The sequence below is a fragment of the Macaca mulatta genome, chromosome 12 (genome assembly GCF_049350105.2).
Source record: "Macaca mulatta isolate MMU2019108-1 chromosome 12, T2T-MMU8v2.0, whole genome shotgun sequence".
In the NCBI taxonomy this organism is placed as follows: Eukaryota; Metazoa; Chordata; class Mammalia; order Primates; family Cercopithecidae; genus Macaca; species Macaca mulatta.
Window position 1 is genome coordinate 82,385,614 of NC_133417.1, and position 13,258 is coordinate 82,398,871.

General features: G+C 34.5%; 1 protein-coding gene across 6 annotated transcripts in view; it reads left to right on the forward strand.

The window, feature by feature from the left end:
* Nucleotides 1-13,258, forward strand: part of AGPS (alkylglycerone phosphate synthase) — a 160,850-nt gene that overhangs the window by 83,356 nt on the left and 64,236 nt on the right. The gene's annotated exons all lie outside the window — the stretch shown is intronic.

Genomic DNA, 13,258 nt, shown 5'->3' on the forward strand with positions numbered 1-13,258 from the left:
ATAGTTTGAACTTTTATCTAAAAGACTGGGCTACCTCTGTAGGTAGTCACTAACTGTATGAATTTAAGGAAGGGACAAACTTATTATAATAAAGTAAGCAAAGAACTGTAAGATTGGGCTGGGCGTGGTGGCTCACACCTGTAATCCCAGCACTTTGTGAGGCTGAGGCGGGTGGATCACTTGAGGCCAGGAATTCAAGACCAGCCCGACCAACATGTTGAAATCCTGTCTCTACTAAAAATACAAAAATTAGCCGGGTGTGGTGGTGCATGCCTGTGATTCCAGCTACTCGGGAGGCGAAAGCACGAGAATCGCTTGAAGCAGGGAGGCAGAGATTACAGATTGCGGTGAGCCGAGATTGTGCCACTGCACTCCAGCCTGGGTGATGGAGTGAGACTTTGTCTCAAAAAAAAAAAGAAAGAAAGAAATAGAAATAGAAGAAGAGATATGGTTTATTTAAAATTTATGAGACTAAATTACTGTAGTTAAATGAGATTTTATTACAAAGTACATGCAACATAGCATACTGATATAAGAGCATGAACCATGAAGTCTATCAGATCTGGATTTCCATCCTGATTCTACTACTACTATTTCCATGTCTTTGTATAAGTTAGATAATTTTCAGTGCCCAATGTCCTCAGCCATAAAGTGGTAGCAATAAAATTGTTCATCTTCATAAATGTGTTATAAGGATTAAGTGAGATTATGCTGAACAATTTAGTGTAGTAAATACTATTGTGGCTGCCTATTATTTTGATATCAGTGATCTTCTGATCCCTAATCCCCATTTCAGTTTGTGAATATAGAGTTATTTTAATATAGGCCAGGAGACAGCATGATTGAAATAGTAAATTTGTATGAAATCATATTTTTAAATAAAATGTATTTTATCTGCTATTTTGACCTACCTGTATAATAACCTCCTGCCTTAAATGTGAATCATAAACTTTTTCTTGAGCTTTAAAAAATTTTCTTTTATTTCAGTTAAATCATTTGATGACAACCTTGAAAGTATTACTCTCCAAAAACCTATTTTCTCCACCCCACTAAGTTCTATATGTGATTAACCATATTAAGTTTAATGTGTTTGTCTTGTTTTGTTTTATGAATATTTCATAATGATTTTTTCGACAAGTAGCTTTCTCCTATTTTATATGCTATAACATGAGCAGTATAATGAAAAATATAATAAATATTCAAGCATTTGAAATGCTTTCCATTCGGTTTCTATATATGGTATTTACTATATATGGATTTGTCCTTCTATTTAAAAAAGTACATTTTTGCTTTTTAACCCATGACTCACAATTTTTTTAGTCTTTGTCTACAATTAAAGAGATTAAATACTCAATGTCAGTTCTTTTTTAAAGTTTCACTAGTTATTCTTTGCTTAAATGAGGATCATCCTTTGGTATGTTCCTCAGGAAAGGCACATCAGGAATATATATTCCGTGGTTTTCTGTGGCTATGATACTTGAAGGACAGCTTGAGTGGATATACCTTTTGGTCATTAATTTCTTTAAGTTTCTTGAAAATGCTGTTTCCACTGTTACTTCGATTTTATACACTATTTTAAAGAAATATGATACCTGTTTAATTTTCTTAGTAGACTAATTTTCTCTTTTTGCCTGGAGGCCTTGAGGATTTTTTTTCTTGATTGCTGAAGTCTAATACTTTTGCAACTTAGAGTTGATAGGCCTAGGTTATTTTGCTTCAGTACCCACTGGACCCTTTCTATTTGTAGATTCAGGTCTCCTTTTATTTCTGTAAAGTTTTTTTGGATTGTAGTGTTAAATATTAGGATTGTGTTGTTTTTTTCTTTTCATTGTTTCCGTTTTCATCCTCAGGGATATTCATTATACATATGTTTGACTTTCTTTGCTAGTTTTCCATTTCAGTCACTTTTTCTCTGACCCTTTTTCTCTGACTTCTTAATTTTCATTCTCTTGATTATTTTTGTTTTTTGTTTTTTTCAATGCCCTTTATTAAGTTTTAATTTGAATCTATTTTGTATTCTCCTTTGGGTAGTTTATAACATAGCCTTTACTTTTTATGTACCTTTTTTTGGTTCTGTTTCTTTCCTCAGTTTAGTCAGCTCTTGTTTCATTTCTTGTTGTTGGTTTTTGTTTGTTTGTATTTCTGATTCAAGGTATTTTTTCATACCCCTGATTGCTTGATTGACTATATTTAATTCGTGTTGTGTTACAGCTTTCTTCAGGATCATGGTTGGTTTTAGGGTCGAGACTTTTCACCAATAGTAATGTTTTTATTGGCATTTTCTGACTTTTGTAGTTGTTTTGTTTACAGATCTGGTCTGCCTTTTTCTAGTCCTATTGGTTACTTGGAAAGGGCTCCTATTTTGAGAGTGTTCTTTCCTGACACTTCTACCCTCTGCTATACTGTTTGTTTATAAATGGTGGCGTTTTTAATGAAGGAAGAGTTGGCATATCTTGTTTCTCTTTCATTTCTATAGGGTCTTTAGTTTCTCTTTATTACTTTATTCTTTCTCTTTACTGGCTTGTCTGCAAGGAGTCCGCATGCTTTTGCATGTGCACACGTCTGCACATCTTGCTTCTCCAAGGCAGCCATTTCTGGTTCCTCCCATTTTCAAACTTCTTCCCGTAGCCAGGGCTGTGGACTACCAAGTCCTGTATAATATTTTGGCATTATTGTTGCACTTTTGTTTTCTGGGAGTAATTTTGGCTGTACTTCCTCCAGTTCCTCTGTTACTCTCTACTTTTTGTGTGTAGTCTTTTAATAAGACTCCTTTTATTTACTTTTCATCCTTATAAGCTTATAGCAGCTGGAAGACTACAGGTAATCTGTTGAAATTTTTTCTTTTTATCTCTACTTAGAGGTAATTTGAAAGTTGCAGTGTTTTTTGTTTCCTTGTATGCTGAAGATCTAGGTCCTGTGTAGCTTTGTTTTCCTTGTTGATTTTTATATTTTGGGGAGTTGAAGAAAATAGAGGGAGAGAAAAGATTCATAATCAAATGCCTGCTGTTCTTAATCCTTAAGTCCTGAGAATATATTTTCAAATTATGAGAGTTACTTCAAGCAAATACTTGCATTTTTTATCAAATGGCGTTTGAAGCCTTCAGTTTTCTTTGAGAACAAACATATTTGAAAATTATAAAACAAAATTCTTAAATTTATTGACACTATTTTTTTTTAAGCAGAATGGAAAGTGAATGACATACAAGCCTCTCTGATGTCACATTGCCATGGAGTTATTTGGAAACAGTTATATAAAGTGAATATAAAATACTGGCATAACATACATATAATTAAGTAATAAATAATTTAGTTTTATATCGCTCTATTGAGATAATATTCCCAGAACAAAAGAATCAATAAATACATTAAAACTCCACAGAAATTGGCCTTTTGATGCAGTGAATTTGGAATATCCATTTGTGATTGGCTGAGTTTGAACATAAGTCAGAATGGAAGCTACCCCTGTCAAACTGCATTTGGGACCTGGATGGATTTTTATCTTACACTGGGACCATGCAGAATTCCTAGCTGGCTTGTTGCACAGACTCACCTCGATCATTTCATTAACCTTGCAATAATGCAGTGTCTCATTTTATACTACTAAGTTTTAAAAGTCTCATTTATAGATTTATGGTGAGTTTCACTTTTAGATTGCCTACAGCATATATATGAAGCAATATACAGAAATTTAAGTCATGATGCCTTCTTACTAGTACCTTAGAATTTTGATGTAGAGTGAGAAATTTTAAAGAAAGTTTGTTAATATAACAGTATGTACATTTAAGAATAAACTTTTTGAATAAGTAATAACTTGTACATTTATAAAATTTGGCTATGTAGAAACATAGGAAATTCAGAAGTTACTCAAGAATGTTATAGGGAAAAATTTGCCTCCTATCCCTGTCTTTCAGGCATCTTCCCTGTCCAGAGTCAACACTATTGCTACATATAACTGATGCAGGATTTTTGCTCCTTTGCTCAGCTAAAATCTTGTTGTATGACTAGGAAAAAATTAGCCATGCAGACACGTTGAAAGGTGAGGAGAGCGGAAGTTACTTAAAAAAAGCTCTCAGCAAAAAAAGGGGTTCCGCCAACGGGCTCCCACCTCACAGATCAAAACCAGGCCACCACATGCACAAGCTGAAGAGCCCAGGCTTCTTCCCCCTGCACAAGACACACATTCCTGGTGGCTGCACCCCACTCTCCCAGTGCACAGGTAGTCCCCCAGTCCACTGTGGGCATGCCCAGACAAGGCCTTGGGTAGGTTCCCTCATCTGCACAAAAGCATCTGATGTAAACACTTGTGGAGCAGATTAGAGATTCTCTGGGACCCTCTCTTATCTGCCTCCTGTATCTATCATAGCCATGTATGTATATAATTTTTAAAAATGGGAGTTTACTACTCTTTGCTCATTACATTTAGAGCCAGTTCATTCTTTTTGACAGCTGCATGATATTCCATTCATTGAACATGCCCTGATGTATTTAACCAAACTCCTGTTGGTTGGCATTTAAGTGGTGGTCAATTTTGTCTTTGGGTTATATTTAGATTATAATGCTGTGATTCAAAGAAATATTCTCAAATGTCTTCATTTCTTAGAATTTAGGAAATACTTCACCAAAAGCTTAGAACTTGGAGTTTGGTTTTGAATAGAAATGTTTTCCTGGTTAAAGTCAGAGTTTATATTCACCTTCTTTAATGAATTTCAATCTTTCATTCAAATCTGAGTTTTGAGTTTGATCAAGTGGTTATTAAAGTTTTCCATAGTCTGTGGGCAGATTAGAGCAAATAGAAGAGATGATTCATGCCTTTAGAAATTTCTGCCTGACAGATTTCCAATTTATTTGTAACAAGAACTAATTGTGAACATGAGATGTTAATTCCAAGATATCAGGAATTTCTAGAAGTGTTGAGAAGAGTGGAAAGAATGACCGATAATCTTAGTGACATTGTCAGTATAGTGGAAGGAAATTAGCAAATTAAAGTGATACTACTTGTCTTGGTGAGAAAGAATAGATATGGTAGATAATTCTGTGTTGCTGGATAAGACAGCATAGTATTAATAGGTAACCTGTCAACCCTTTGCCTCTTCTGACAGTTTTAGAAGTTCACCTCAAAAAGAAACTGTATCTTTTAGCTATCACCATTCCTCCCTCCAGCTCCCCAGCAATCCTACCCCAAGCCGTAAGCAACTACTGATCTTCTTTTGGTTTCTATAGATTTGCCTGTTCTGGAAGTTACACAGAAATGGAATTATATAATATGTAATCTTATGACTGGCTTCTTTCACTTACCACATTTTAAAGATTCAACAGTTCTAGCGTGTATTAGTACTTCATTCCTTTTTTTATAACTGAATAATATTCCACCGCATGCATATTCCACATTCTGTTACTCCATTCATTACTGAGATTGTTTCCACATTTTGGCTGTTATGAATTGTGCTGCATTAAATATTTGTGTACAAACTTTTGTGTGACATATTTTTATTTTGGGGGGTTTATAGCCTAGGAGTGGAGTTGCTGGCCATATAAGTCATAACCCTATGTTTCACCATTTGAAGAATAGCCAGACTGTTTTTTAGCATGGTTGCACCATTTTACAATCCCACAAGCAGTAAATGACCGTCCCATTTTCTCCACATCCTTGGCAACACTGACTTTTAACCTTTTTTAAATAGTAGCCATTACAGTAGGGATGAAGTGGGGTCTCCTTGTATTTTGATTTTTGTTTCTAGATGACTAATTATGGTGAGCATCTTTTCATGTGTTTATTGGCCATTTGTATATTTTGTCAGCAGAATGCTACTCAGATTCTTTGACCATTTTAAAATTATTTGTCTTTATTACATAATTATAAGAAGTCTGTGTTCTAGATATAAGTCTTTGTCAGATAAATGGTTTGCAAATATTTCCTCTCATCAGTTTCTTGATGGTGTCTTTTGAAGTGCAAAAACTTGAAATTTTGGCAAAGTCAAATTATCTATTTTTTCCTTTAGTTGCTTGTGTATTTGTTGTCATATCTGAGTATCCAATGCCCAATTCAAGGTCATGAAGATTTACCCCTATGGCTTCTTCTCAGAGTTTTATAATTTTAGTTCTTGTATTAGGTTTTTGATTCGAGTTAATTTTTGTATTTGGTGTGAGGTGTAAGGATCCAACTTCATTCTTTTGTGTGTAGATGTACATTTGTTCCATCATCATTTTAGAAAAGTCTGTTCTTTCCCCTTCTGAATGGCCATGGCACTTTTGGCAAAGTCAGCATGGTTATTTCTGGATTCTTCATTTTTTTCCCATTGATTGCTAAGTCTGTCCTTATGCCAGTACCATATTGACTTGATTACTTTTGAGTTTTAGCACATTTTAAAAGTCAGGAAGTCTGAGTCCTTCTTTGTTGTTCTTTTTTGATATTGTCTTGGCTGTTCTGGGTCTCTTGCAATTCCATATGAATTAGAGAATTAGCTTGTCAATTTCTACAATGAAGTCAGCTTGGATTCTAATAGAGTTTGCATTGAATCTGTAGGTCAGTTAGATCAATTTGGGGAGTAGTGCCATCTTAACAATGTTGAGTCTTCCAATCCATGAGTATGAGATATATTTTCAATTATTTCGATCTTTAACAATGTTTCACAGTTTTCAAGGTGTAAGTTGGGCACGTCTTTGTTTTATTCTTTTTGATGCTATTGTAAATGGAATTTTTTTAAATTTTCTTTTTGATTGTTCATTGCAAGTGTGTAGAAATACAGTTGATTCTTGTACCCTGCAACCTTGCTGAATTCCTTTTTTTAAGTTCTGTTAGTGGATTCATTAGCATTTTCTATATGCAAGATCACATCATCTGTAGAGATAGATTTACTTCTTTTCCAATCTGGATACTGCTTCTTTCTTTTGCCTGGGCTAGAACATCCCATATAACATTAAATAGAAGTGGCAAGAGCAGAAATCTTTGTCTTATTCCTGATCTTAGGGGAAAAGCATCCAGGCTATCCCCAGTAAGTATGATGTTAGATGTGGGTTTTTCATAGATGACCTTAATCAGTTTGAAGAAGTTCTCTTCTTTTTCTAGTCAATTGAGTGTTTTGATCATAACAGATGTTGGATTTATCAAATGCATTTTCTTTATTGAGTTGCTAATATCATTTTTGTTTTTTATTCTGCTGATATGTTTTATTACATTAATTGACTTTTGGATGTTAAACCATCCTTTCATTCCTGGGCTAAACTTGGTTATGGTATATAATTTTTTTTTTGTTTTTTTTTTAAGATGGAGTTTCACTCTTGTTGCTCAGGCTGGAGTGCAATGGCACAGTCTCGGCTCACCGCAACCTCCGCCTGCCGGGTTCAAGCAATTGTCCTGCCTCAGCCTCCTGAGTAGCTGGGATTACAGGCGTGAGCCACCATGCCTGGCTAATTTTGTATTTTTAGTGGAGATGGGGTTTCTCCAGGTTGGTCTCAAACTCCTGACCTGAGGTGATCCGCCTGCCTTGGCCTCCCAAAGTGCTGGGATTACAGGCATGAGCCGCTGCGCCTGGCCTAATTATTTTTATATATTGTTGGATTTGGTTAATAATATTTTGTTTAGTATTTTGTTTTTTTGCACCCATCTTTATAACAGATTGATCTGTCATTTTCTTTTCTTGTGATGTCTTTGGTGGTTTTGAGACACTGGCTTCATAGAAGGAGTTGGAAAGTGTTTCCTCCTCTTCTACTTTGTCAAAGAGTTTGTAAAGAATTGCTATTAATTCTTTACAACCAATTGTAAAGTGCTTGGTGATATTCAGTAGTGAATCTTCTGGGCTTGGACTTTTCTTTGTGAGGATTTTTTGGATTACTAGTTGGAATTAATAATTCAGATTGTCTTCTTGAGTCAGTTTCAGTAGTTTGTGTCTTTCTAGAAATTTTCCTATTTTGTCTTAAGTTATGTAATTTATTGCTATACAGTTGTTCATAGTGTTCCTTTATAATCCTTTTTATTTTTGTGAGATTACTAGTAATATCCCCTATTTTATTTCCAGTTCTAGTGATTTGTGTCCTTTCTCTTTTTTTCTCAGTCACGTTAGCTAAAGATTTGTTAATTGTATTGATCTTTTTGGAGAACTACCTTTTGGTTTCATTGATTTGCTATCCTTGATCTCATTAATTTCACCTCTAATCTCTAATAATTTCTTCTGTCTGCTTGCGTTAGATGTAGTTTGCTCTTCTTTTTCCAGTAGCTTAAGGTAGAAGATTAGGCTATTTGAGATTTTAAAAAATGTATACAGACATTTACCATCACAATTCTCTCTAGGTATTGCTTTATCTTATCTGATAAGTTTTGGTATATTGTATCTTCCTTTCCATTCTTCTCAAACTGTTTTCCAGTTTCCGTATTGATTTCTTCTTTGACTCGTTGATTGTTTAGTAGTGTATTGTTTAATTTTCACGTATTAGCTAGCTTTCCAATTTCTTTCATATTAGTTTCTTATTTCATTCCATGTGGCTTGAGAATGTACTTTGTATTATTTCAGTCTTGGGAAATTTGTTCAAGTTTATTTTATGACCTTGCTAGCATGTAGTTTATCCTGGAGAATGTTCTGTGAGCACTTGAAATAAATGTACATTCTTCTGTTGTTGGGTGGAGTGTTCTATACTGTTAGGTCTAATTGGTTTATAGTGTAAAAGTCCTCTATTGCCTTCTTGGTCTTGTGCCTAGTTGTTATGTCCATTATTGAAAATGGGGCATTGACGTCTCAAACTGTTATTGTTGAATTATCTATTTCTCCCTTCATTTCTGTCAGTTATTACTTCATATATTTTTGTGCCTTGTTATTAGGTGCATTCTGTTTATATTTGTTGTTTTGCCTTCCTTATGGCTTATCATTATAAAATGCCCCTCTTAATAGCTAGTAATATTTTGTTTCAGTCTGTTTTGTCTGATATTAGTATATAGTCACTCCAGCTTTCTTGTGGTTGCTGTTTGTATTATATATATTCTTTCTTTCGATCTAGTCATATCTCTGAATTTAAAGTGTAGATTCTGTAGATAGCAAATAGTTGGATCTTTTTAAAAAACAATCTCACTATCTCTGTCTGTTCTTCTGTTTAGTCCATTCACGTTTAATGTTGTTATTGGTATGGTTGAATTTATGTCTGCTTTATGTCTGCTTTTTTTTCCCCCCTCTGTAGGTCTCATGTCTTTTTGTTTCTGTAGTTTGTGATTATTGCTTTCTTTTGCCTTAAGTGAGTATTTTCTAATGTAGCATTTTAATTTCCTTAGTGATGTTTTTCTGTATACTTTTTTGAGTTACCTCCTTAGTAACCAGTGTTACAAACCAACAATACATTGCTAACGTTACTACTATATATAATTGGCTTTCAAAGAAGCTGAAAGAAGAAAGGAGGGCAAGTACAGGTTGAGCATCCAAACATGAAAATCCAAAATCCAAAATGCTCCAAAATTTGAGACTTTTTGAGCACTGACTTGACACTCAAAGGAAATGCTCCATGGAGCATTTTGGATTTTGGATTTTTGGATTTGGGATGCTCAGCTGGTAAGTAGAATGCATATATTCCAAAATTCAAAAAATCCCAAATTGAAAACACATCTGGTCCTAAACATTTCAGATAAGGGATACTCAACATTTCTAGACATAGAACTTTTTTTTATATTACCCATTTTGTTTATCCTTTGTGCTTCTCTTCATTTGTTCCTGGGGGTTTACATTACCATCTGTAATCGTATCCTTAGCCCAATAGAGCTTTACTTTCACTTGCTTCTTTTGTGCTAGTATTGGCACATATATCACATTTGTATATGTTATAGATCCAAAAATACATCATATATGTATTGTTTCATACCAGTGTTTTTTAAATCAGATGTGAGAAGAAATATGCATTAATACTATCTTTTGTAATTATGTAAAATAGAAGAAGACTCAAAAGGGCTCTCTTTTTGTATATGTTAATTTGAATTACTGTTTGGGGTCACCTGCTTTTAATTTGAAGAACTTCCTTTAGTATTTATCGTAAGCCTGTTTTCCAGCAATGAAGTCCTCTCAGCTTTTGTTTTTCTGGGAATGTCTTTATTTTGTTTTCATTTTTGAAAGGTAACTGCTGGATGTTGACACATTTTTCCCCCTTTCAGCATTTTGAATATATTATCCCACCACTGTCTGACTTTCATTGTTTCTGCTGATAAGTCAGCTGTTAACTTTATGAGTTTTCTCTTGTAATTGATGAGTCATTTTTCTCTTGCTGTTTTCAAGATTTTTCTCTTGCCTTTGACTTTTAGCATTCCTGCTATGATGTGTCTGTCTATGGATATCTTTGTATTGCTCCTTTGAGCAATTTGTTGAGCTCCCTTGATGTATAGGTTATTGGTTTTTAATAAATTTAGGAAGTTTTCAGCCATTCTTTCTTTGAATAATTTTTTCTGCTCCTTTCTCTGCTTTTCTTCCACTACTCCCGTTACACATAAATTGCTGTGCTTAATGGTTTCCTGCATTTCTCTGAGGCACCATCCATTGTTCTCTCTGTTCTTCATATTGCATAATCTCTATACATCTATCTTCAAGTTTGATATTCATTCTTTTGCCAGAGACCATCTGTTGTTAAGCCCTTCTAGTGAATTGTTCAATTATTTTGCTTTTCAACTCCAGAATTTCCATTTGATTCATCTTAATAGTTTATCTTCATTTATAATCTTTAATGATGTGACATTGTCATCAGAATAATCCAGAATAATCCAATCAAAATCAGACACTTTAGAAGGGATAGTTCTGGAGGTTAGTGTTTGGGATTTTTTGGAGGAGCACAAGAGGGGTCCTCCTGAGCATTGTCTCATAGGCAAACTAGATGGGCTGCATTTTAGGCTGTATCTCTAGTGAATCTACCTGTGTCTTCCCAGTTACCTTTTTACCACATCATTCACTGTTTTTGAGAATGTCCTTGTACTTGGACTTCACCATGCTCTGTTGCAAATAAAGTCATTTACGTTGGAAAGAGATTAGCAGCTATCTGTCTTATGACCTGTTTCTCTCCCCAGAGAGAATCTCTGAACCATGGCTCAGGAGTTAGGGGTGGGGACAATGGCATGTTTCTATCTGAGTAACACCTCTGCTTTAGGAGCTGAATGCTGGGAGAAAGTGGGGTAGGAAATTAGGTTATCTAGGTTTGCTTCTCCTGGCAAGAAACCAGCCCTTTATGAGCCAGGGCAAGGGCATTGGGACCCCAGTTTTAGTGTGCTACCCTCAAGGTAGAGCTTTTGTCCCACCAGTTGGGGCCTGGAGCTACAGGGGAGTACTACCTCCCAGCTGCACTCACCTGGAACTTAGCCTTGGGAAAAGGTAGCTGGGGTCAGGGTATTACATGGAATAGGATCAATTTTTTTTCTGAAATTAAGAAAGTCTTTACATAGATATTCAAGAGAAAGGAAAACGTGTGTCCACATAAAAACTAGTACATGTATGTTCATTGCAGCATTATTAATAGTAGCCAAAAAGTAGAACTCCATATGTTCATCAACTGATAAAGAGATAAACAAAATGAGTTATACTATACAGTGGAATAATATTTGGGAATTAAAAAGTAATGAAATATTAATACGTGCTATAGCATGGATGAACCTTGAAAACATTTGGTAAGTAAAATAAGCCACTCACAAGGCCAGATATTATGAGATTCCTTTTACGTGAAATGTCCAGAATAGGCAAGTCTATTGTGTAGATAGAAAATAGATTTGTGGTTGCCTATGGCTAGAGTGTGGGAGTGGAAATGGAGAGGGTTTGTTTAGTGGATATGGTTTCTTTTGGGGGATGATGAAAATGTTCTAAACTTAGATTGTAATGACAGTTGCACATGTCTGTGAATATACACAAAACATTGTATTTTGGGGCTGGGCGCAGTGGCTCACGCCTGTAATCCCAGCACTTTGGGAGGCCGAGGTGGGTAGATCACCTGAGGTCAGGAGTTCAAGACCAGCCTGACCAACATGGAGAAGCCCTGTCTCTACTAAAAATACAAAATTAGCCAGGTATGGTGGTGCATGTCTGTAATCCCAGCTACTCGGGAGGCTGAGGCAGGAGAATTTACTTGAACCAGGGAGGCGGAGGTTGTGGTGAGCTGAGATCATGCCATTGCACTCTAGCCTGGGCAACAAGAGCGAAACTCCATCTCAAAAATTCAAAAAAATAAAAAAATAAATGTATTTTGCACTTTAAATGGTTGAATTTTGTCTGTAAATTATGTCTCAGTAAAGATGCTAAAACAAAAGAGAACGTTTAGTCACTTTTGTTCTCTTTTAAATTTTGTAAGGTATATCTATTTTGTATTAAAATATTTATGAAGCCAAACTTGCAAAGCTTTTATGATCATACAAGTCATAATTATTTTATAACCTCAGTAGGAAATCATGTTTATATAGTGGTGAATATGTTGTGATCTAATGTAGTTTGCTTTTCATAGACTTGTCTTAGTTTTTAATCCTGTGTTATATATTGACAAGTTGTTTCAATTATATTGTAAACTTATTGGAAGCTTTGGTTTTTGCAAAACTTTAAAATTTCTTGTGTTATGAAGATCTGCAGTTTCAAAGAGTTCTCCCCTTCTTTATTCTTTTTTTAAAATGATGCTCAGAAAATTTACTAATAGCGTTATTAATTTCTAACATTTGTACATCAGAAACCATTCATTTGAAAAGCTTGGCTTTGTGAATATAATAGTTTAACTTATTTTTTCCTCTCTAATTAGTCCTTACCCTTATGAAAAAGAAAAGAGCATTTTTAAAAAATCTTTTTTTACTTTTGTTTTTTCATTTTTTAATTTGTGTGTATGTTTATGTATTTTTCTTTTTAAAGAGCATTTCTTTTATTGGTGGTCATCTTATGTTAGACGTTTATAATAACTACTTTGTCTCCATCTGGTGTTTTTTGTTTCTTAAAAGGGCATCTCAGTAATGCCTTTATCTTTTCTTTGTGTTAATTCTTAGGGAAAAAAGCGAGATAATATTTCCTCAGATTTCTTGTATTATCTTAGATTCTCATTGAAGGTTAGGGTTTTTTCCCCCAATAAATTGTTTTTAAGACTAAAAATAAGCACAAATATCAAAATACACTTTAGTCTGAATACATATAAGACATAAGAATCCATTGTTTTTTGATTTTTTTTTATTTTAGTAAGTTGTAATACTTTAACAACCATTTAAAAGTAACCTTCTTGAAGAAACTTTACTTTAAAATGTTGAAAAATATTTGTACATAACTAAGTAAAGCATATTCCTCAA